The following is a 27,624-nucleotide window of genomic DNA, read 5'->3' on the forward strand; positions in this document are numbered from 1 at the left end:
AAGGGTATAAAGAAGAAATAAAAGGGATTCCCAAAATTACTTTGTCAGACATGTTTTTGACTAAAACAGAAGGAATCCGAAAACAAACATTATCCTGACAAACATGAGCATTATTGAGCTCATAATTAATCGTCATCTTTGATCCATTTGCCGAGAATAATCTTTCTGTGGATTTTTCAAAGTATTTGCTAGGGATGAGTCCTTCCTGAATACAATTCAGGTCTGATCCGGAATCAATCATAGCAACAACAGAAAATTGGAAATCATGAGAAATAACAATAGTAACACGTGAAAACCATTTTGGAGGAATAGTGTGTCTAATCAAACAAATTTGGTTATTCTCATGTTGGCTGGAACTAGCCTCATCTGTTTGCTCATTATCCGAAGGAATGTCTTGATCAAGTCGTTTATCAATTTTGAATAATAAAAATTCTTGTTTTAAAACTTCATTTTCAGATTTAAGGTTGTTAACATCAGATCTGAGTTCAACAAGTTCTTTTTTGACAGAATTTATTTCATGTTGTAAATCAGAAGTACAAATATCCTTGGGTTTTTTCTTTTGAAATCTTTCCAAGGTTTCTTGAAAATTAATCCTTTGTCTAGAAGTTTCTGGTTCTTGACGAACTATCGTCTTCTTTAGCTTTAGAAGATATTCTTCTTTAAGCTCAGAATTGGTAATTTGGGAAATGAGGGTTAGTAAGAGATTTTCTTGTTCCTCAGCCTTAGTTAAGACATTAATTGTCTTACTAGGAGGCTTACAACAAGTAGAATTACAATTGCAACCCAGCTTTGGATCAGAAGGCTCAAGAGTCTCAGTGTCAGAGTGATATTCGGAATCACTAGAGCTGAGCTCAAGGGTATCCGATGATGAAGACGAGTCTATTTCTAGGAGTCGAAATAGTTCTTCTTTATCATGGTTACCAATGTCTAACTGATTAAGTTTTGTTTTTTTTTTTAATTTTTTGGGCTTTCTTGGGACATTTATCTGCAAAATGTCCGGTCTTGCCGCAATTAAAACATTTTCCTTGAGAAAATTCTTTGGAATTTTTAAAATTCTTTTTCTTAGGAAATGTTCTAGAAAAAGGTTTTTTATAAGTTTTCTTGTAAAATTCATCACGGGGTTTTCTCCTAAAGCCACCATGAGGTTTAGAAATTTTATACTTTCTCTTAGATGGAGCACTACTAGGAAGGCCAAATTGTTCACAAAAAGTTCCCATTTCGTATTTGGCTTTCTTACTATTTCTCATCTGTTCTCGAAGCATTCTTTGATCATTACACATACTAATACCAAGTTTCTTAATTACGCTGAAAATATCACCATAGGTGTAATTTTCGTAATTGAGGAACCCAGATGTATCAGTAAGTTCTTCCTTTACCTTATAAGCAAACAATCGAGGTAATCCATCAATAAATTTCTCTTTCCAGTAAGGCTTTTGATTGTCGTCTCGAAGCATTACTCGGGAAATAAAAACATCTTGATACCATCTATAATCTAACATTTGATGACATCGAAGATTATTTAACTGGTCGCTTACACGACTAGTTATGTTGGATGGTGTTCCAATAAAGTGTTTTAAAATGGTATAAATCAAAGTATTAACACCATCAGGATGTGCCATCCCAATAGTTTCATCAAAAATTGGTAACCCTTCTTCATTACGGCTAACTGCATTCTGAATGGTTTCCTTGGTTTCATTGGTTAGATGTTTGTCCCACCAATGTTTTAAAACACCAGAAAATCCTTGAGTCAAAATAATTACAATATCAGGTTGTCTGATATTGTTGTTAGCATAAGCACTTGCTACCAAGGACATTTTACTCATGGTATTAAGGATTTCTTGTTCAGAGAAACCATCAATATTCCATTCGTAAACTTTGTCAGCAGAATAAGAGGATTGGTTTTGAAAAACCTTTTCTTCAAACTGTAAATCAGGGGGAGTAGGCCTTGAATACCAGTTCTTCGTTAGACTCATTGGTTTGGGTCTTTTTGAAGAGAATCTGGCTATTTCAGGTTTAAAATTATCTTGAAAATTCTTTTCAATTGAATCAATATCCTTTTCTTCAAAGGAATCATCGTCAGATGATTCTTCTGTGGTTTCAACAAGCTGAACAGCTTCTTTATCATTGCTATTTAAAGCACTGGTAGAAGGTTGTTCTTTCTTGAGATCAGCTATCATTTGATCTATCTTTTCCAAAGTTTTGGCCTAAGAAGTTTTTGAATCAATTTTTGGCCTTTCTTCTGGTAGGGTGATCAGGGGTTTTTCAATCTTTTTCTTTGGCTGATCTTTAGGAAAAACCAAAGGATAATCATTTTTAAAAACAGGATTTGAAGTAAAAACTGGCTTCTCAACCTTTTCTTCAATCCTATCCAACTGCTGTCCAATCGAGTGGAGAGCAAGGTTTACAAAATTATTTTGATGAACAATCTTTTTTGTTTCTTTCAAAACCTTGTCTTTCTCAGGATCTCTGGAAACAGCTTCAGGGATTTTAAAAGGAGAAGCAACTACTTCTGATCCTTTAAAAGGAATTAGTATTGTCTCTAAAAACAGATGACTGGCTTGTATGACAGTCTTGCCTTCTTCCTTGACAAAATCATTTTTAACAATATTTAAAGTATTTTTTGTAACATAAATGTTTTCAGCAAAGTCTAGAAGAGAAATATGTTGTTGGAGCCTATTCATCTCTTCTTTCCATTCGCGTTTAACACGTTGTTTTTCTAAATCAGAAAATTTTGCAAGATAAGCTTTTCGCCTTTGCTTATTTTTGGGTAAAGCAAATTCATTGAAAAGTCCGACTAAATCAAGTTTAAAAGGTTTGTTTAAAACAGTTAAACTATGATGTACAGGTGCAACAGGGGCTTGCATATCTGAAGCTGTTGGTGACATAGAAGAGTTATCTTCTTTGTCAGCTTCATCATTTATGTTTTGATCTTTGGCAGATCCAGCTCCTTGTGTAGTGTAAAAAGCATAAGTAACTTGGGAGGACGTGGAAAGTCCTTTCAGTTTTAAAGTAGGTTTAACAGGTTGAACCGTTCGTACAGAATCCTCGAGTAATTGGTTAAGATTTGGGTTATTCCTTGGATTGTTCCGGACGGAATCAAAACTAGATCTGGAGCCAGAAAAAGAATTTCTTCTTTTGCTTGAGGCTTCAGGTCTATTAAAAGAAATTTTAACAGTTCCATTTAAATATTGTTGGATGATGTCAACATCAGCATCTAGGACAATATTTCTAGGAGGAGGTGGAATTTTTTGTTCCAAGGTCCATTCAGTGGGAAGAGTTATGTCTTCCCAATAAATCCTTTTTGGAACTTTGATATCAACATCTGGGGAAGTACTCTGGATCAGTAAAGTATTTTTCCCAGAGGGTTTTACAATAGCTTTTGGATCTAAATTTGTTTTTAAAAGACGATAATAAATCCGAAAAATCAAAGCAAGTGGTTTGCTTCCTTCAAGCATTTGATAACCAGAGGTTAAAATGTTCAAAGTTAAACATTTTAAAATATGTTTGTCTGTTAAAGACAAAGTCAGATTAGGAAAACAATCAAAGTGAACTGGTCCTTCCGAAAGGGAGGATTGAATCATTCCGAGAATGCTATCCTCAAATTTGAGGAATCTGCCATCTCGTAAACAGAAAAGAACAAAGGCGTTGATGCCTAACCTTGTTAAGGGTTTAGCAGCAACTTGAACAGAACCTATGTGAATATATTTATATCCCATGTTTTGATATTCAAGAATATCTTTTTCTTTGAAAAGAAAACATTTTTCTTGGGATTTAGATATACTATAGGTTTGTTCGACTGTCCGAACATTCAAAGTTTTTGAAAAAGTATTTTTAAACCAAGTGGTTTTGTAAATTGAGTTTGGATCAATCTCTGGGATCTTCCATGATCTCAGAGCAGGAGACAACTCCTCACCAAAAGAACAGTCTTCTTCATTAACAATATCAGGAGGCAAAGCCGACCTGGAACTAATTGAAGAATTACTTCTCCACATTTTAAAATATTTGTTCCTAATCTACAGGGTGGATTGCATCTCAGTCACCTGGGAACTTACCATTTGGGAGGTTACCCCAACTGTACCACTATCTGCCCTAAACGCCACTCAGGCCTGCACGGGTCTTACCTGGGTACTATTGAGCTACTCCGACCTGATCCAGAACCTAGGGAAAGTAGAAAGTCTCGCACTGAGTAGAAGAACAACAAATAGAATAAAATGCAAGAGAGTATAATTAACAACAATTAGATACCAGAATGGCTCTGATACCAAAAGGAACGGAAGAGGAAGAAAGGGACTGAAGAAGAAGAGAAGGAAGGAGAATTTGATAAGATAAGTAAGCACAATAAAATATGCACAATTTATATATATATGTATATATATATCCAGCTGATCATCTCCTAGAGTCGATCATGAGGACTTGGAGTAGCAGTAAAAAGATGTTTCCCAAGGCATCCCTCATCATCCTCTTCATTATGCTCTTAATTTCGGAAGCCAGATCATCAACACCATTACCCAGTTAGTCTCGTTTCTTTTTTACCATTTAAGTCTCATCAAGGCTGGTTGTAAATTGATTTACTTTGTTAGTTAAAAGTCGAATAAGAATAACTATAGTTTGGGAGCTGTTGCAGATTATGATCTGATGTACAAGCCCAAGAGCGATGAACATGATAGGAAATCTTATTATTGTTCAGAACCGGCTTCAGGTGGGTCATGAACTACAGTGGTCGCTCGGCTCGGTCAGATGTGTTTGTTCTAGGTCGATCGTTAACGGCCTCAATAGTTCGTGACCAAACCGTTGTCGAGAGCTCAATTACTTATATAGTTATCTGAATCTTCGCTCGTATGTGGTTGTGAGATAAAAATAAGATGTTAATGTAATATGTAAAATCTTAATCTTGTGTGTATAATAACGGCCAACTGGGTTTTCTTGGTGACTAGAAACCTAAAAGCCTTAGAAAGAAATGACCATATGTATGTTTTCATCAAGCAGTAAGCCTTTTGTGTTATATTCATGCTTGCTTAAATGAGTGCTCATATATGTAACTTCTGTTCTTCCTTGAAACAGCCACTACCCTTTCATTCTAGATGTGGAATGTATCCTTTTCTTTTTTTTAATAACCTTCATGATCTTTTTAAATAACAATTCTTATGTTTTTCCTTGAAAAAAAAAAAGTGATCTATACAAAAGAAAGTCTGTTACAAGACACATCAATCACCTAATTTAAAAATGATGGAGTGTAAAAAAAAAAAAAAAATCAAGGATTAACTGTAAAGTTTATATTTCAAAAAGTTACATGAGTTTTTCACATTTCCAAATTAAATTCCTTAATTTTAAAAAACTGCCATTTTGCTACATGTAGCATCAGTGTGTTACATAGAAAATTATATAAAAATAATTTTTAAAACAAATGAATTAAAAAATTACTAGAAATGGTTTTTTAAAAGACAATATAGAAAGACAAGAAAAACATTATACATAAAAAGCTGATTTAACTTTTGGGGGCTGGATACATCCACCCGCGTTGGCAGAGAGGGCCTCACCAGGAAGAGTACTGGCGCCACCGGTGGAGAGGCAATCCTACTGAACTAGGCGACGTTGGGTATATAACCTACCAAGATCATGCCTGAGTTAGGGTGTGCTCCGGCTCCATGGTAGGGAGATCTGTCCTCCCATTATATTAACTTTTTCTTTCTTTTTTCTTTTATACTTTTGTAAAAACATTTAATTTTACTGTGTTATATTAAAATTTTATGTTTGTTTTCGATTTTCAAGCTTCTAGTTTAATTTTATTTTTTATTTTTTGCCTTTAGGACTATTTTATTCTTTTAGGTTTTATGGTTTTTCTAGTTTTTGTTATTTTCTATTTCCCTATTTTTTAACAAAATGCTTTTGGATATTTCAAAATGATTCGTTATATATTTAAATTATTTATATATTCTTTTAATAGAACAGCTAACATGGCATACTAACCCCGGACCAGTGTTAGATCACCACATCAACCCAAACCGTTGCTTTTTATTATCTAACACATGACATAATTAATTAATAATCACTACAACACAATTGCTTTTTAATGACGGTTAGAAAATTGTGACAATTCCCAAACCGTCACTAAAAGGTATTTTCTGTGATGGTTGCTGGAAACCGTCACTAAAGACAGATGAGTTTTTTTTTTACATCCCAACGTATGAAAAATTTACGTTCGAACGTCACATATATGTTCTAACTTTGTGGCTGCTTACGTGCGAACGTGAAATGTTTTAGCGCCAATGTTCGAACGTTTTATTAACGTTCGAATGGGAAATATTTTTTTGCGCCAACGTTCGAACGTTAATTGTAAATTTAAATTAAATATGACTCTAATTTAAAAATTATGTAGTTTTTATAATGCATAATTTGTGAACAAGTCTAAAAAATTAACTTGTATATATTTATATATACACAATTTGTAATATATAAATATATATTTATGTTTATATATATTTGAAGTGCAGTGATTTAGTATTAAAGTTGGAAAATATAACATTAAAGAAGATTGAGAATTGAAATTAAAAAACAATAGAAATATTCAATAATATTTTTCTTTAAAAAAATTAAAAGTAAAATACAAAATATGATTGAATTTAGTAAACAACACTCAGATGATAGCATTGTCTGCGAAAGTCGAACTCTGTACCTCCTCAGTCAAGGTATCAACCTTGTCGTTGAGGATACCTACATGATAGGTGATCTCGGCGACAGATGCCTCTATAGCCGCGAGCGATCGATCAATCTTACGATCGATATGTGCAGTCAGCTGTGAGATCATCGCATCAACCCAAGCAGGCCGTGCATCTCCCGCAGATGTACGCAGCAGCTGCTGACTACTACTCACCACATGACCTGGCTCAGGCTGCGTCGGAGGAACTAGATCGTCTACAGGGGTGGCTGGCGTCCCCTCGCCTGTCCAATGCTACGTCGATGCATAGTCATGTCAAGGGGGCTCATCTGATTTTTGACCATCTCTTCTGGCTGGGTTGGCACTCCCCGTGCAAGTAATAGCCGGCTGATCAGGATACCGTAAGAGAGATTATCCGTAGAGACAATGCTCGCCTGGTTACGGATCCTCTCAAAGATGTGCAGGGGCAAATCTATGAGATCTCCACGTGCCACTCGTATAAAAAACTGAGCTCGAATCCGACTAAATGTGGTTTTATGTGCCACAGGTTCCACATTTGTTGCAACAATAAGGTGCAACATGTGGAAGAAAGGTAGCAGATGGTTTTGGTTGAAGGCGTTCTTCCTCTCGATCTGCATGCGGTCCCTCTCGGTGAGGATGTAGAAATCCTCGTCTCGGTCATCATTCCTCGGCCTCTGACCGGTCTACATCTCTAGCTGATGCTAGCTCAAATGGGCGGTCAGTAGATGATGCAGAAGTGCATACATCCTCACGGGGTGTAGGGTGTGCAGATGTCTCAACTCCTCGACGAATCCCGAGGTGCTCGGTGATGACATCTAGTGAAATCTCAATGGAAACAACGTGTACAGTCATGGTGTGAGAGGATGCGTCCTGAGGCATGTCACACATCCCCATATATAACTCCTAAACCATTGAGTGGTATACCTTCCCCCTCAATATGCAGATATTTCCCCAGCCTCTACTGAGAAAAACATCTCTTAGGTTCGTCTGCTTCCATATGAGTTCGTGAAACTCATTAATCAGGACCTCTTGCTCTATTATAATAGTACGAGCCCAGATACAGTGTCCTGAGTGGGTCCTTCCCTCCCTCGTTTCCTAGTATGTATACGATGAGCCATATCCTGAAAATAGAAAAAGAAAAAGAATTATTTACATTGCTGCATTTTTTGTGTCAATTTTAAGTTGCTCTGCATTAACGTTCGAACATAGTAAAAGAAACATTCGAACGTTATGATAAAATGTTCGGATGTGTATCCTTTACGTTCGCAAGTAAAACAAATACGTGCGAACGTATAACATATACGTTCGAACATAGGAAGTAAATAAATATTGTTTGACGTACGTTTAAACGTTTATGTTATACGTCCGAACGTATGTGTATTACGGACGAACGTAAATATGAACGTCTGAACGTAGAAGCATGAATAAAGAAGAAAATTAGTACGTTCGGACGTTATAATTAAACGTCCGACCGTATGTGATTTACATGCGAATGTAAAGGATTAACGTTAGAATGTATGTCGTTTAATAATGTTTAAAAAGTAGTACGTTCAGATGTATCCATTAAACGTTTGGACATAAAATTTATGAAAATGACGTCTGAATGTAAAACAATGAATGTTCGAACGTAGAAGCCGTAACGGCTATGTAATTGAAACGTCGTATGTTCGAACGTCTTGGTGAAACGTTCGAATGTTACGACACAGAATGATTGAGTCGACTCAGCCATTATTGAAATCTCAAAAATTACTCTACAAGGTTCTAAATGCCGAAATGCCACCGTAGAAATGAAGTATATACTTCAAGAAACATTTCTACGGTGACTATTTGGCCAATGGCAAGCCGTGGTGGTCGGAAAATGGAGTTGAAAATCCAACCACCACTTATCCCGTTTTAAATAAAACCCAATCCAAATATCAAATAAAATACATGTTATTTGATTAAAAGATGAATGCCTACCTTTTAGTGACGGTTGTGGCGGAGTTTGACGGCGATGGCGGGGGAGGAGTGGTAGCGAGCAACAGAATGACGATGACAACGGTGAAAATGATGTTTCGCCGTTCTGTTTTGGCCTTATATATACGAAACGTTCGAACGTAATTCTTATTACGTTAGTCGATATATATTTTTCAAAATATTGACTATAATATATTATATTAAAAATGCTTATGTTATATATTATAATGTTATATTTATCATACTATATATAATATTATACTATAATATATATAGTATATTATAGTATATATATACTGTGTATTATATATATATATTGTATTATAAAGTATATTATATATATTGTATTATATATATAGTACAATATATATCTAATATTTTATAATATAATATATTATATGTTATATATTATATGATCTATTATAAACTAATGAAATCAATATTAGAATCACATGCTCTTATTATTAGTCCAAAACGATATATTTTGTTATTACAATCTAGTACCCAAAATTCTACTGTACAAATTCCTAAATAGATTGATTGGAATCAAATTACTCTCCCTAATGAATGACAATTAGATTAATTGGTTTTTTTGAATTTGTGAGTGTTAGTTATATTTCTAAATTTAAAATAATTGTGATTATTGTTTGTGGATTTTGTGAATAGTTTGTGAGTTTATGGTGTTCATTGATGAATTAATATGTGTATAAATATTGTTATGAGAATATTGTAAATATGTTGTGATATGGATTTAAAATATTGTGATTATTGTTTTTAAATTTTTATTGAATATGTTTAACAAGAAAATTACAAGTTTATGATCTTAATTTTAAGTAAAGATTAAAAACATTTAATATATAGATAATATGAAGTTTAATATTTAACATGGAGTAAGTATATGTAATATATTCATACTAATTTTGTATAGTATAAATTATGTCTTAAAAAAAATAAAAAATAAAAAAGTATATAACTTAACTATATATAAAGTGTAATACTTTTTTCATATAGAAGGAGATTGAAGACGGGGCTGGCCAATGGATCAGTAAATAGCAAGGTGCATTTTTTTTTGGGAGGATCGATCCCTTTTGCTTTCAAAGTAACGCTCAAACATCCTCCATGATTGTGTACGTTACAAGTAATAAATATATAGAGGACCGACTAGCTAGCTATCTTGGTGATCAGGTTGTAGTTGTGTACCTTTATTTGTTGCGTTTGTGACTATGAAGTGGGCTGTACGTATCTTCAGACATCGAGATAGGAGTCGATTAAGTGGTAGCCCCAGCTGTACGGGCCTCTGCTGATAGTTGTTGAAAGTCGGGAATATTTATGAACGGTATGGAATTGGGTTGGATGAAGTTGAAAGTCATACAAATTATGACCCTCCGATAATGTTATTCAAGAAAATCATTACTATATAGTATTTATATAGTGCATTATATATATTTATAAGTTTTGTTGTTCGTTTTATTAATTATATATTATTGATTTATATATATGGTGTAGTATATATACTATATTATTTTGTTCTCATTTAAAGTATTATGCTATCATACTTTATATTTATATATATACATAAAATGTAGTATATATACTATACTATAATATAGTATATAATGCATAACTTAATACGTAAAAAAGAATGATATATTATTGATTTATATATATGGTATAGTTTACATACAATATTACTATGTTCTCATCTAAAGTATTATGCTATCATACTATAATATATACTATAATATATACTATAGTATAGTATAGTATATTAGGAAGGGTACGTTCGAATGTTAATGGAGGTTTATGAGAGTGTATTTCCATGTTCGGACGTACACTTACGCATCTCTTCCACGTTCGAATGTGGAAGAGGTTACGTTCGAATGTAAAACTAAAAGGGCGGGAAATTTCCCGTTCGATTAAGGTATCTCTATGATGATTTGAACGTTTGGACATTTATACTGTACGTTCGAACGTTAGTTGATAAAAATGACTAGAAAATTATGAATGTCTGAACGCCTAATTTCTTAATGTTCAAACGTTAGGAAATTAGTGCGGGAAATTTTCCACTCAATTATGGTAACTCTGTGATGATATGAACGTTCGGACGTTTAAGTTTTATGTCCGAACGTTAATCGTTGAAAATCCATGAACGTTCGAATGACAAATTTCTAAACATTTGAACATGAAAATAAACGTGCGGGAAATTTCCCGCTAGATTTCAGGCTCCATTATAGGAAGGGTACGTTCGAACGTTTATAGAAAACGTCCGAACGTTATGGGTGGGAAAAATTTGTGTTTTTCTTTACGTTCGAACGTCATCTAAAAACTGGGCGGGATAATATAACGGTCGAACGTACAACTTAAACGTTCAAACGTCTGAGCTAATAATTTTAGAACTTAATGAATACACGCACGAGAGGAAGCAGCTCGTTTTTGCTTCTCCCGTGCGCGCAACAGAGAGAGAGTTGAGAGAGAGTCTTCTGCAGGAGAGAGAGAGGGTTAGAGTGAGAGAGAGTTGAGTGAGAGAGGGTTGAGTTAGGTAATACGAGAGTTAGAGTGAGAGAGTGTTGAGTGAGAGAGACGGTTAGAGTGAGTTAGAGTGAGGGACATTAGTTAGAGTGAAAATTGTAACAGTTAAAGTGAGAGTTGAGTTGAGTTTTGGTAAGAAAAAATTATTTATCTTGTCTTTTTTTGAATTTTATGATATTTGTATTGTGTTTTTGTTATATAATATTTCTAATAAATTGGTGTTGTATTTTTTTGAAGGATTGGTTGTTTTGGCAAGTTGAAAGATTTTGATTTGTAAGAGGATATTGTGAGCACTAGGTATATTTCTACACTTTACAAATATGTTTATACATTTTATGCTTACTCTTGAAATATTGTGATTATTGTTTGTATAGTTTGTAAATAGTTTGTGAGTTATTGTGAATATATTGTGATATGGATTTGAAATATTGTGATTATTATTTATGAATTTTGTTTGAATATGTTTACATGGTTAGAAATATATTGTCTTTAGGTTTTGTTAATACATGTTTATTGCTTACTCAAGTTTAGGAATATGTTAATACATGTTGTTGTGATTTTATGCTTACTCTTGCAATAATTGTGATTATTGCAACAAAATTTTGTGTTTAGTTTTTGGTATTTATGGTATTTATGTGAATATATGTTTATATGGTTAGAAATATATTGTGTTTAGTTTTTGGTATTTATGTGAAATTGTTTTATAAAGCATTTTTTGTTTTTTGAATTTGTTCTTTAACAAGAAAATTATAAATTTAGGATTTTAATTTAAGTAAAGATTAAAAACATTTTGAATGTACATTTAATATGTGACTTAATATCCAACATTTAATAAATACAAATAATATATTCATACTAATTTAGTTAGAATATGATTATTATTATAATTATAACTATAGTATAAAACTTGCTTTTAAAAAAAAGATAAAAAAAAGTATATAACTTAACTTTATATAAAATATAATTTATACATACAATAACTATAATTAATAATTACTTATTAAATATAAATAACTCTCTCAATGAAAATTATATAATAACATTTGAAATTAAGTATAACAATTAAACTAACTCTTTAAGAATTATAATTATTAAAATTATATTATAACCTTTGAAATTAAGTATAACAATTAAAATTATACTTTAAGAATGACAATAATTAAAATTATATTATTACCTTTAAAATACTCTTCAATAAAAAAGTCTTGAACCTACCAAATAAGTAGAGTTGAAATATCTAAATATACTTATTTATTATAAACTAAAAAGTAAATAAGGATCAAATAAATGCTTATATAAAAATTATATACTTATTATCTATATAAATAAATAACTCACTCAATTAAGTATAACAATTAAAATGATACTTTGGGAATGATTATAACCTTTGAAGAAATTATATATAAAAATTATATAATAAGAATTAAAATTACATAGGTATTAATTAACAATGTCCTAAGATATATAATAACAATTAAATTATAATTGTGACGCATCCGAGATCAAAAAATTAATATTCCATAACTATTAATTTTTTTTATAAGTATAACAGTGTCACCTTTGTATTGTGTTATATTCTTAAACTAGAGAGAGATGAATTACATAAGTGAACAAGTTTCATGTCTTGTAGACAATGAGAGAGTATGATCTTGAAGAAATGTTGAAATTTTAGTCTAATTGCTTGACTGTCATAGTCTCTCTGGCCTTGAGAGTTGTCAAGGTCGGATAGTTTGTGACGGTTAAGTAATTAGACTAAAATTTAAACATTTCTTCAAGATCATTCTCCCTCGTTGTGTACAAGACACGAAACTTGTTCACTTAATCTTCTATCTCTCTCTAGTTTAACAATATAACACTACTAGAAGGTGACATTGTTAATTTAAACAACATGGAGTTATTGTTTGTAGGATTTTTTGATAGATGCATGTGACATTGCATAAATACCCTTAGACCCGTTTGGGAATTAGTGTACACTTATGTGTCCACTAATTCCTGAATTGTCCAGTGTGGACAGTTTGGGATTATATTGTCTGTATTGCACATTTTTGTTACTCCTACTTTCCACGTTTAATATGAAGTTTCGGTATCTTCCTCTATTGTTCGTCCGGTATACTGTTCGTAGGGTCACCATCCCTCATGTTTGAACATGTATACTTGGAGAACTATGGGGAGGTGCTGCCGAAATTTCTACTAACGTGGAAAGTAGAAGAGTGACAAGATTTGTGCAATATGGATAATATAATCTCGAATGAGATATGACCAACTACCTTATCAAAAAAGCAACTTCGTATTGGAGCATTACATGCATGTGAATTTTCTATGTACGTGTTATTAATATATAGATGCTTTTAAAAATGGACAAAAATTGGATGTGTCTGGGCGATAGACTTGGAAAAGATTACGTACCTTATGCGCGTAGAGTAAGAACTTTCATTGATTTTGCACAGGCCTCTGCTAATAGTCGTGGTTACATTAAGTGTCCATGTCGAGGGTGTAAAAATTTGTGTGCAATAGGGTTGGATAAAGTAGAAAGTCATATATTTGTAAATGGTATGGATCTGGGGTATACCCGATGGGTACTGCATGGTGAGCCATATGAACAATCATCAGATGTATTGGTCGATCATCACAATTATTTGCGGCACATGGATGGTGATTATGAGCAGGATGAGATGGAGGAGATGTTGGGTGACATTGGAGCGGGGATGTTTATGGATGAGGTTGACGACAATGCTCAAGTGGCGGAGGGACTGATTGTAAAAATTTCGCTTCAATGTGGGAAGATGCAAAGCGCGAACTTTATCTAGGCTGTACAAAATATTCCAAAATGTCGTTTATTGTGCGGTTGCTTCACATGAAGTCATTGTGTGGGATATCGACGAAAGCAATAAACACGGTATTGGACTTTTTTAACGAGGTGCTTCCAGAGGGGTCTGCATTGTCCAAGAACTTTTATGAAGCGAAACAGTTAAGAAATGGATTAAGATTTGAGTACAAGTCCATACATGCATGCAAGAATGATTGTGTTTTGTTATGGAAGGAGAACGAGGAGAAACAAGCATGTCATGTATGCGGAGAGTCGAGATGGAAGGGTAAGAAAAATGTGCCGGTTAAGGTATTGCGGTATATTCCCCTGAGACCTAGGTTGCAAAGACTATATATGTGTAAGAAAACAGCTCACGATATGAGGTGGCACAAGGAGAAAAGGGTTAAGGACGACGCATATATGAGGCACCCAGCTGATTCACTTGCATGGAAGTCTTTTGATAATCAATACCCAGAGTTTGGGATAGAAGCTCGGAACGTGCGCCTGGGACTCACAACCGATGGATTCAACCCTTTTGGAAATATGAGTACAAATTATAGTACTTGGCCCGTAGTGTTGATTCCATACAATCTTCCACTATGGAGGTGCATGAAGGTGCCCAACTTTTTGTTAACTTTACTTATCCCTGGCCTGAGATTACCTGGGAATGACATTGACGTATTCATGTAGCTGTTGATTGAAGAGCTGAGAGAGATATGGGAAACAAGCGTTAGAACTTATGATGCATCCACGTCGACATATTTTCAAATGCATGCTGCAATCATGTGGACCATAAATGACTTTCCGGCATGCGAGAATCTTTCTGACTGGACTACAAAAGGGAAGTTAGCGTGTCCGACATGTAATAAAGAAACTACTGGTGAATGGCTAAAATATTCTCAGAAGTTGTGTTTCATGAGTCATTGACGTTATCTACCAGCAAATCATGCATGTAGAAGAGAATGTGCCAAGTTTGATGGGAGAGTAGATGATAGAATTGCACCAAAAGACTTGTCTGGGGAAGAGATAGTGGAACAACTACAACATGTTAGAGCGAAAATTTTTGGCAAAGGTCGGGGAAAGAACAAGAGAAAACGAGGTGCAACAGAATTGAATTGGACAAAGCGTAGTATTTTTTTTGACTTGTCGTATTGGTCGTCATGCATGTTGTGACATATTTTGGATGTAATGCACATAGAGAAGAATATTTGTGATAATATACTGGGTACATTGATGAGTATTAACAAAAAGACGAAAGACACGATCAAGACGAGGAAAGATCTTGAGAGAATGAGAATTAAACATAATCTACATTTGCGGGTGGAAGGCAATAGGGTGGTCATGCCACATGCATGTTTTACGATGACGAGGGAGGAGAGGATGGATTTCTGCAAATGGTTGCAAGGTGTGGAGTTGCCAGATGGTTACGGTTCAAGTATTAGTAGATGCGTGAGTCCTGATGACTGGAAAATCAGTGGATTGAAAACTCATGACTGTCACGTATTTTTGTAGAAGTTATTACCTGTGGGAATTCGTGGGAAGCTGACATCTAATGTACGTGTCGCCAAATCGGAACTCTGTATGTTTTTTAAGGATTTGTGCGCTCGGGTTGTAAATCGAGATGTGTTGTCGAAATTGGAAGAAGACATTGTTACTATACTATGTAAATTTGAGCAGATCTTTCCACCATTATTTTTTGATGTCATGGTCCACTTGGTAATACATTTACCGCGAGAGGTACTTTTGGGTGGACCAGTGCAGTTCTGTTGGATGTATCCAATTGAAAGATATTTGGGTCGACTGAAGCCCACTGTTGGGAATAAAGCCAGAGCTAAGGGTTCAATAGCAGAGGCCTATATACACAATGAATGGTTAATATTTTGTTCTCTATATCTTTATGGTGTTGAGACACGATTTAATCGTCAAGAGCGAAATGCTAATCTTGTTGCTCTGCCTCCCCGTGAGCTATCAGTGTTTTCCCAGAATGTACGACTCTTGGGTGCACAAACGGCTTACGATTTAATTGATGGAGAGTTGGATGAAGTTCATTGGTATATGCTAAATAATTGCTGGGAGATTGATGATTATCTCAGGTATGTTGTTCCATGCTTCGAATAATTATAGTTTTCTTAAATTAACTATAATTGTTGTGCTCAAAATATTCTTCTTTTGCAACATGTTATAATAGTGAGCACATGGATAGACTTAGGACGACATGTGTAGAAAATATAGAGGCAAGACACGAGGAAGAATTTCCTGGATGGTTTGAAGAACATGTATGAACTAAAATTATATATATGTTAAGTTTTGAAATTTTTAACTCTGGATAATGAAATAATAAATATATACTATTTCAATTGTTAGATTTTGGAACAACATGCTCGTGATCCCGAATCAATTGCTTCTAAATTGTATGTATTGGCCCGTGGTCCTTCAAATAGAGCACTTCGATACACTGCATGCACGGTTCGAAGTTATAGGTTCCATACTCTGGACCGTGAGCATAATAGAAAGACTCAAAACTGTGGTGTGTTGGTCGAGGGGAGTCATGGAACAGATGATATTGACTATTATGGTGTCATACATCATATTATTGGATTGAAATATCTGGGTGGGTCTGTAACATATGTCTTTAAATGTGATTGGTGGGATCTAGGCGGTGGTCGGGTTTCGATACATAGGGATAATCACTTTATGAGTGTCTGTCACGCCCGTGCTTTTTTCTTTTCCTTTTAAAATATTTTTATATAAAAGGACGACGGGAATTACCGTCCTGTTTAAAACTTTTTCACTTGCATTCCCAGGGTGCGAGACTCTACGTTTATAAATAAAATGTGCTTTGATCATAAAAGAGGGTTACAGCGGAAAACATAAATTTCATAATAAAAAGGCCTCGTATGTTTAAAACTCGTGCCTAGACTTCCGTGCTCTTTCCCGTGGGCAGTGTCCGTCCTGATCGTGCAGTTCCTGTGAGGGGGAGGGACATGCATAAAAACTAAAATGAGTCGAAGACTCGTAAGCATTACTTCATACGGTTAAAATATAACAACATAGGTTTTCATTCATGCATTCATCAATAGTACATACTATTACGTGCGTGCCTACGTGTCTTGTGTGCGTTCGCTTGAAAACGTCACTGGACGGGGCTTTTCTTTTGAAAGGCTTTCCTCCATTTAAAACGTGTCCCCCGTCACTGCCTTCATTTCTTCAAGAGTCGGTGTACGGGGTTTTACTTTAAAAAGGGCTTTCTCGCCGTAAAACGTTTCCCCCGTCAGTGCCTTCATTTCTTAAAGAGCCCGTGCTCTTGTGCTCTTGTGCATACATGTGCGTTCGTGCGTTCGTGCGTGCGTGCGTACATCCATTCTTTCTTATCACTTTCATAGGCCAGTACACACAATTACGCCCCGTGTGTTTGGGGTTAGCGGTCTTCCTTTGGACCCGGATTCCGCCCGTGGCCACGGGTTGGGAACCCCTTTTCATAGGGGGCAGCACTGGGTGCACTTCCAGCGCTACTTACCCGGCATTGCAATCTGCCCATTCATCGGTACCCTTTCGTTCATGTATTCATGTGGCCGTTACGTGTCTTCATACATTCATGCTTTCGTTTCTTTCTTTCTTTCTTTTTATTCGTTCGTTCATGTCAGCTCGAAGGAGCTGGAGCTTTCATTCGGTTCGTTCTTTCATTAAATAGTCATTTCTTTTTATGAGAAAACATTTCTTTTCGTGAGAAAATATCGTTTGGGGCGTAAGCCCGAAAATGGTCTTTCCGTCTTCTTTTTCAATTTCATTTCAGTTCTATCTTCTCTTTAACAAGGAACATACATGGGCTTAAGCGTCAGCTTCCGTGGCATCCTATAAGTGTCACCTTGAACGTCGTCAATCATGGCATCCGCGAGTATCACCTCGTGGTGCACATGAGAGCGTCGGTTCGTAGGATTCACAAAAGCATCTGCTTTCATGCCTTTCATGCATCTTCATCAGTTTATGGGTTTTTCTTAGAAAATACATACAATACATACAGCGTATAGTCATCCATTCACATGCGTACAATTAATACATGAGGGTGCGTAAAAAGGGGCTGCCAATGAGGGGCCGTACATACTTATACTTTTGAACATTTAGCATTTTCTTTCTTAAAACGTCTTTAGTCTTTTCGTGAGCATTTTAAGGGAAAAGCATTTCTTGTATCTTTGATAACGCTAGAAGAGTATGAACGTAACACTTACCTGGACTCCATGCTACTTGCATGTCATTCAGTCCATTCACGTGCTTGTCAGACGGCAACCTACATGCATACACATAACCTTAGCATCATTCTCTATCTAATGCATAAGTAACTTAAACTATAAATAGAACTACGCTATACTTAGAACACTCTCCTTCTATCCCATGCACTTACGTGCCCTTCACTATGTTAGACCCTTCGGGGACCACTTATGGTCACCACAACTTCCAACTCAAAGTCTTGCCTCGAGTGCTCATCCACTAAAGTGAACCCCTTATTCACCTTAGGATTAAGACACTAGGACATTCGTCTTACTCTTCTTACAACCACATTCGACGCATGATTCCGACCGATGGAATCACACATCTCAATCCTAACGATGCATCCGTCACTATCTTTATGCATCTTGGCCCACACTAAATCCTCATTCCCATCCAGAAAGACACATGGCTCTAAGCCAACTCTGAGGCTTAGTACCGTGCAACTATGCTCGTGACAGATTACCCATTACATATGGTGAATCCGTCCGGCACGTATCTCTCACCATGTTACACAGGTACCTTACCCCTTTTATCACCTAAGATCAACGTATATAATACGTTGATCACCTGTTCGTAGGGACAAGGGCCATATTCCGATACCAATCTTCTCTTGACCCAGCTAGCATGACACTTCACGCTACCCGTCCCTTTTGACAGTTCATCCCAACACTTAACACGACAAGACTCCATCTATAACTACGTTTCATGTCACGTTATATAGCCCGAGATTGCTCCAGTGCTACACTGTGACCTTGTCGTGTTACCTGACATTCTACTACATCACTCCTGACTCATCACGAGTACGGTTCCTCACGTACTCCCGTCACATCGTGACATCTCGTCACGTTCCCATTACGCCATTTCTACACTTTAACACTTCACCCATCATAAGCATAACTTCCAATAACCACGTCACTTCATGACGTTGCCCAGTCATGCTTCCGCTGCGTACTCTTACACTTATTCCACTACTTCACCCATCACAAGCACGACTGTGAATAGTCATGTCACTTCGTGACATTTCCCAGTCATGCTTCCGCTGCGCACTCTTATACTTGTTCTACTACTTTGCGCTTACGCCTGGCCATAAGTCCATCACAGTGACACTTGTCACCTCAGACTACAGGCTACGCCATAGCTACTTCGGGACACTGTTTCACAGTTCCCGACACTATCCATCACGTTCCACGCCCATCAATCACATAATCATCCTTATCTCTACGACACGCCACACGGAGTGTCGCTGCTACGTGGAGTACACTCCACGTATACTCCCTTCATACACACCACATCACCATTATGGCATACCTACCATATGGTACATCACTTCATCACATGGAGTACGTTGCACTCGTACTCCCTTTACATACTCTCCATCACCACTATGGCCTACATGCCATATGGTGCATCCCCAATCATATGGAGTACATTCCACATGCACTCCATCCATACTCACCATATCACCACTATGGCATACCCGCCATATCGTACATTATTACATCACATGGAGTACACTCCCCGTGTACTCCCTTCGTACACTACGACACATCACCATTATGGCATCCTTGCCATGTGGTGTATCACCCATCATATGGAGTACATTTCACATGCACTCCATTCATACACACCATATCACCACTATGGCATACCTACCATATGGTGCATCACCATATCCCATGGAATACACTCCTCGTATACTCCTTTCATACACACTACGGCACATCACCACTATGGCATACACGCCATATGGTGTATCTCACCATCTCATGGAGTACATCCCACATGTACTTTCCACATACATACCACATCACCAATATGGCACACACGCCATATGCTGCATCGTCCACCATATAGAGTACGTTCTACATGTACTCCTCTTACACGCATTACGCCACTGAGTACACTCCACTTGTACTCATCCCGTTCCACGACACGCCAAGAGGGTATATTTTACATATACTCTCCTTGTCTCACATTACGCCACACATAGAGTACACACAGCGTGTACTATCCCCATCCCATATGCCACATCACCATTATGGCATATCCGCCACATGGTGCATTACTCCACCACATAGAGTACACTCCACGTGTACTCTTCACATATACTATACCCCACACAGAGTACACCCATCGTACACTCCCTTTATACATATTACGGCATGTCACCACTATGGCGTACCCGCCATATGGTGCATCTCACCATCACATGGAGTACATCCCACATGTACTCCCTACATATACAACACGCCACAGGCACACAGAGTACACTCAGTGTGCACTGTATCCATTCCACATACACCATGTCACCATTACAGCACATATTCCCAATCACACTACACAGCACACTTCCCAATTACGCCCAACACATCACAGTACACTACACGGCACAATGCACCTCCATCCAATACAGATAAGCCCAACACTTCACTACACAGAATGCCCAACACTTCATCACAATGCCACAACTCCACATATACTAACAGCACAGTCCACAACCTAGTCAACTAATCAATATCCAACATAATTAATAAGAGATAGAGGGTTATACCATCGATGGGGTAACCCGTGCGTTGCTTGCAGATCGTCATAGCCGATGATGTCGGAAGAGTCGTACGTGGTGGCTAACTCACGTACGGTGACTGTTTAGGTGTTTGGATAGCTAGGTGTGGTCTTGGAAAGGCTCGTGATAGCCTTGTGATGATGGTAAAGAGCATAACATGGCGGATCTAGCCATGTACAGTGGCGGTCAATCACACGCAGTGACTGTCCATCACGTGCAGTGATTACCCATCACATAAAGTGATGGTTTAGACCTAGGGCTTGGCTAAAGGAGGTGTGGTGAATCTCGTGGTGGCGTCGAGGTGGCGCCACGGTGGCTCACGGTGGCAGATCTGGCCATTCCATGGAGGAGAAGCCGTGGGAGAGTGAGAGAGAGTGTGCTCTCGTGGGTGGCAGATCGGGGCCAATGGAGGTCGGGTTAGCTTGGTGGCGGCCTGAGGAGGCTGGACATGGCGGTCATCAGCCATGGGTGGCGGTGCACGGTGGTGCACGGCGTGCAACCCGTGCGTGCGTGAGTGAGGAGCCGTGAGGTGGAGGGAGAGCTTCTGGCCATGGGTCACATGGAGGAGCTCGGGGAAAGGGAGAGGAGGTCCATGGTGGCCATGGGTGGTCGTGGGTGGCCGCGTACGGCGGCGCACGGTGGGAAATGGGCTAGAGACCCATTTCGGGTACTTGCGTGGAAGGAGGGGGAGGACTGCTTCATAGGGGTTGGCTTCGGTGGAGGATGATGGCCGGTGGGAGAGGAGCTCGCCGTGGGAGCGGTGGAGCCATTGGGCGGCGCACGGCGGCGCTACGCGCACAAGCCCGTTCGGGCTGTGTACTTCCGAAATGGAGAAAGGGAGAGCGTGAGGGGGAGAAGTCGGCATGGATGGACTCGCCGGCGTGAGGAGCAGCCGATGGTGTCGGCGGTGTGGCCTGGCGACGCACGGCGGCGCCGGGCTGAGGCCTTAAGCCGTTCGGCGTGAGGTGATCTGCGTACTGCGTACGCCGAAGGAGAGAGGGAGGAGAGAGAGGGTTACGGGGAAATGAGAGGGAAAAGAGAGGGGTCTGGGTATTTAACCCAGTCCTTTCGTCTGAGGGTCTACACGACGATCTAACGACGAATAATTAAAACACTGATTTGAAGATGCGTAAAACATTAACTTAATTAAAAGCACTTAGAGGAATTAGGGTAGATATTATTTTAAACTAACTTTTGTTTATAAAATAATATTCTTCATCATTAACAAAATGATGAAGTCTCACTTAACATATTTAAAAGGGTTAAACCATTTATTTAATAAAAGTTCTCAACATAATTTAAATCCCATAATATCTTAAATAATTGAAATCATTTTAATAATAATATTAAAATGATTTCCGGCAATTATAATATTTTTGGAGCTATTCAATAATATTATGATTGTCGTATTTAAGATCAAATATTAATTCAACAATGATGGAAATACTCCTTATAAATATTTCCAGCATATTTAAAACACTGGACGTGCCCTAGAAGTCACACGATATCTTTCGAGACACGCTATCATGGTTCGACACGCATAACGTGACTCGCAGTCGGTAGTGAGAAAGGCAGATGATCACATAATCCCTGCCTTTAGGGTTTGCTTACGTCATTAAGACGAAACATACATTAGAAAGAGAGAAGCGTACGTAAGAAGAAGGAACTGGGTGTTACAGTGTCACTACTGCATTTAAATGGCACGAAGATGATCGATTCGTATTGGCTTGTCAAGCTACCCAAGTCTATTACTTGATTGATCCAATGAAAAGTGTTGATGAAGATAGTGGAGAGATAACTTGGCGAGTCGTACAAAAATTTGTCCCTCGAAATATATATGAAGCAGGAACGAGTGTAGATTACGAGAATAGTGGAGATGAAGATGACACTCCGATTGTAGAGGCATACCATGAAGATGGAGAGGGTATTAACTTGTTTGTTAACCTCGGTGCACTTGAGTTGCTCCCCTTGTGTAGAGATGATGTCCCACCCGTCCATCTTAACCTATCTGTATTAAATGATCATTTAATTCAAGTAAGTGAGGAGGAAGAAGAAGAAGAACAATCAGAAGATGAAGACAAATCAGAATTCGGACAAGAAGTGGATATGGATGATGAAGAAGAGGTGCATGATGATGATGAAGATGTTATTGATGGAGATTCTGAAACAAGCATGGAAAATTCATCCGAAGATGAAGAATAAAAGTACTAAATATTTTTATTCATATAGGTGACTATAAAATATCTTGAATTTTCATAATTTTTTCTAATTAATTTTCTTCGATATAATTAATTATTTTCAAGAATGTCGCCAAAACTACAACGAAGAAATGTGCCTCCGCCAAGTCCAAGTCTTGAACCTATTGAGGACTCCCCACTCGAGGAATCCATTCCTGAAGATCAAGTTAACACAGAAGAGAACAATAGCCAGACGACACCTTAGAACGAGGCAGCAAGAGTTAGAGTCTGTCTTAAAATGACAGTCTCATTTAGAGATGCGTTTGCAGGACCAACATAGAGACCAGGAGGAAAGAATACGCAGTGAAATGCAAGAGCAAATGCAACGGGAGATGATGGTGCAAATGGAGCGTGTTATGTCGTTGCAACAGAATCGCGGTGGGTGAGGGTAAAAGAAGAAATAAATTTTATTAGTATTTGTGGCTAGTTTTAATATCTAATTTTGTACTTTTATAAGACATTGTTACTTGTTAATTGATGGTATGTAATATGATACAATTGATATTATGTTTTTAAATTTTATGAAATTAGTATTTCTGATATTTACGTTCGAATGTAAATTAAAAACGTTCGAACATTGGTTCACATTCGAACCAACGTTCGAATGTGAATACATAAAATTCGATAGTAACATTCGAACGTAGGCTTATACGTTCGAACGTACTCACACTCAAACGAACAAACCGTTCGAACGATTAAACGATTAATGTTTGAACAAATCTTCGAACGTACCACTTGCATTCGAACGCTCCTTCGTTTACATTGGAAATAACGTCCGAACGTTAAGCGCGTTACATTTGAACATTTCCGTTTATGTTCGAACGAAAATTTGAACATTTGTTGCGATTAACGTTCGGACGCATAAACGTTCAAACGTAAATATGATACGTTCGAACTATAATCAACGAACATCAAATTCTCCCATTCAAAAGCCACTCGGTCGGGTTAACGTTCGAACGTTTATTTTGACGTCTGAATGTTACTTTCTGGGACAGTTTTCAACTGTCACAAAAAATGGAACCTGTAACGCCCCCAAATTCCGCTTGGGATCAGACGGACATTTGAAGCGTCGAGACATGCAACACAAGGTTACCTGCCCCCGTTCATGACATATAAGATGCAATATTCCTAACATGCATCTAGCATTATGCAATATTCGCAGCGGATACTTTTTTTTTTTCTTTAGCTATACTATGCACCAAACCGAAATATCCCAAATTCTTAAAACATACTTCATACATAATGACGTACTAAACAACTGAGATCACAATAATAGTTCATATGGTTGTGATCAAAAGAGTGCTGGAGATTGAACTCCACAAATACAAGTAGTAACCTGAGGTAACTATTGTACTACCATCTACGCCGCACCATCGCTTGGTGGATTGTTTTCAGTTGGTCGATTCTCGATTCTCCTTCAGATCCTATAATAAGATCTACCATTTGGGGGGAATGATAGTTGGGACTACCACAGTGAGATTTGATTACAAATCTCAACAAGTTAACAGGAAACTTCCACACAGGTTAATGATGCATGCACGGCAGTAAAAGCATGAATGCATAATCAAATCATAAGTAATCATAGCATAACTTGACATACAACATAACATAACTGGCATAACTTAAACTGAAACTGAAGCTTAGCATGAACGTGACTTGAAACATAACATGGACTTGAAACATAGCATGAATGTGAACTTGAAACATAACATGGACTTGAAACATAACATGAACGTGAACATGTATAATTTGAACATGAACTTGAACCTGAGCATGATATAACATAAATGTGAACTTGGAACATAACGTGAACGTGAACATAACATAACATGAAGTTGAAACATATTCTTGTCTCATGGGATTACCATGATTGCGTGAACGTAAACTTGAACATAACATAACGTGAAACATGACTTAAACTTGGAATCTTATTCAATAGACTTAATCATTAAAGTGACCATATAGGTGCTACACAGGTCCCCTTGAGCCGTATGTCCTTGCCGATTACCGCATCACATCACATGTGTCTATACCAGCTGTGAGTAAGTTAATACGTAGTCCACAGTTGTTGTGGCCCCACGTATTCTACATGTCAAAATTGTTGTGTCTCACGTAGTGTATGCTCCACAGTTGTTGTGGCCCCATGACTTATTTGTTTATGCCACACTTGCTGTGGACACACGTAACATAATGTGTGGCACCATCGGCGTTAGTGCTTGGCACGCTCCGGTGACCAGCTAATTAGGCCCTATTCGCAGCCGGTTGACTATACTTCGTCAACCTAGGGAATTTCACACCTATTTAGACACTCCAGCGTGAACAAAGGAGTTCTACTAGGATATTATCCCATCCTAGCGCTTAAGGTCGTGATTGACATGAATAACTTAACTGGCATACATGACATTTCATAACGTGACGTAACATGAACGTGACATAAAAGACAGAAGTCCTGACATAGCATAATGTGACATGAACTAAGACGACAGACTTGACATACTTCGAGACATAAATGTAACAGAGAACATTTCATAACATGGCATACATGTAACATGCAACATTTCGTAACATAGCATACCATAAAACAGACAACATTTCTTAACATGGTGTAACATGTGACAGTGAATATTACGTGACATGAAATACATGTAACAGATGGCATACTTAATTTAACATAACATACTTGTAATGTTTAGCAATATATAGCAATACGTGACATAATATCTTGTATAACAGATGAATAATTCATGACAGAATAAATTCTGTGTAACAGATAAATATGTAATGACTTGGCATGGCACATATGATAACATGCATACATACACTTTAGTTCCCTTACTTATCACTCATACATATTAAACTGATAGTAAGTGAAAAGCTAACTTACCTCGATCTTCACCCTTCGAGACAAAACTCAAGGTATCAACTTTGGCATTGAGGATACCTACACAATGGGTGATCTCGGTGACAGATGCCTCTATAGCCGCGAGCGATCAATCGATCTTACAATCGAAATGCGCAGTCAGCTGTGAGATCACCGCATCAACCCAAGCAGGCCGCGCATCTCCCGCAGATGTACGCAGCGGCTGCTGACTACTACTCCCCACATGACCTGGCTTAGGCTGCATCGGAGGAACTAGATCGTCTACATGGGTGGTTGGCGTCCCCTCGCCTGTCCAATGCTACGTCGATGTGTGGTCATGTCGAGGGGGCTAATAGTTGGCTGATCAGGACACCGTATGGGAGATTATCCGTGGAGACGACGCTCGCCTCATAACGAATCCTCTCAAAGATGTGTAGTGGCAAATCTATGGGATCTCCACATGCCACTCGTATAAAAAACTGTGCCCGAAGCCGACTAAATGTGGTTTTATGTGCCATAGGATCCACGTTTGTTGCAACAATAAGGTGCAACATGCTGAAGAAAGGTAGCAGATGGTTCTGGTTGAAGGTGTTCTTCCTTTCGATCTGCATGCGGTCCCTCCCGGTGAGGATGTGAAAATCCTCGTCTCGGTCATCATCCCCAGCCTTGAGGCCAGTATCCTCGGCCTCTGACTGGTCTGCATCTCTGGCTAATGCTAGCTCAAATGGGCGGCCAGTAGATGATGTAGAAGTGCCGACATCCTCACGGAGTGTGACGTGTGCAGATGTATCAACTCCTTGACGAATCTTGAGGTGTTTGTCGATGACATCTGGTGCTATCTCAATGGAAACACCGTGTACAATCACCGTGTGAGAGGATGCGTCCTGAGGCATGTCACACATCCTCATATAGAACTCCTGAACCATAGAGGGGTAAACCTTCCTCCTCAATGTGCAGATATTTCCCAGCCTCTACTGAGGAAAACATCTCTTAGGTTCGTCTACTCCTAGATGAGTTCGTCGAACTCATTAATCAGGACCTCTCGCTCTACCATAACAGTACGAGCCCCGATATGAGCAGTGTCCTGAGTAGCTCCTTCCTTCCCTCGTTTCCTAGTATGCAGATGATGAGCCATATCCTGAAAATAGAAAAAAAAAAAAAATTATTTACATTGCTGCATTTTTATTGTTAATTTTAAGCTGCTCTGCATTAACGTTTGAACATAGTAAATGAAACGCTCGAATGTTATGATAAAATGTTCGGACGTGTATCCTTTATATTCGCAAGTAAAACAAATACGTGCGAACGTATGACATACACGTTCGAACATAAGCAGTAAATAAATATTGGCTGACGTGCGTTCGGACGTTTATGTTATACATCCGAACGTTTGTGTTTTATGAGCGAACATAGATATGGACGTCTGAACGTCGAATCATGAATAAAATAGAAAATTAGTACGTTTAGACGCTATAATTAAACGTCCGACCGTATGTGATTTATGTGCGAACGTAAAGGATTGACGTTCAAATGTATGTCGTTTAATGAAGACGAAGAAGAAGAAGAGTCAGAAGATGAAGACGAATCAGAATCTGGACAGGAGATGGATAAGGACGATGAAGAAGAAGTGCATGATGATGATGAAGATGTTATTGATGGAGATTCTGAAACAAGCATGGAAAATTCATCCGAAGATGAAGAATAAAAGTACTAGATATTTTATTTATATAA

Source organism: Juglans regia, chromosome 7 (assembly GCF_001411555.2).
Source record: "Juglans regia cultivar Chandler chromosome 7, Walnut 2.0, whole genome shotgun sequence".
Taxonomy (NCBI): domain Eukaryota; kingdom Viridiplantae; phylum Streptophyta; class Magnoliopsida; order Fagales; family Juglandaceae; genus Juglans; species Juglans regia.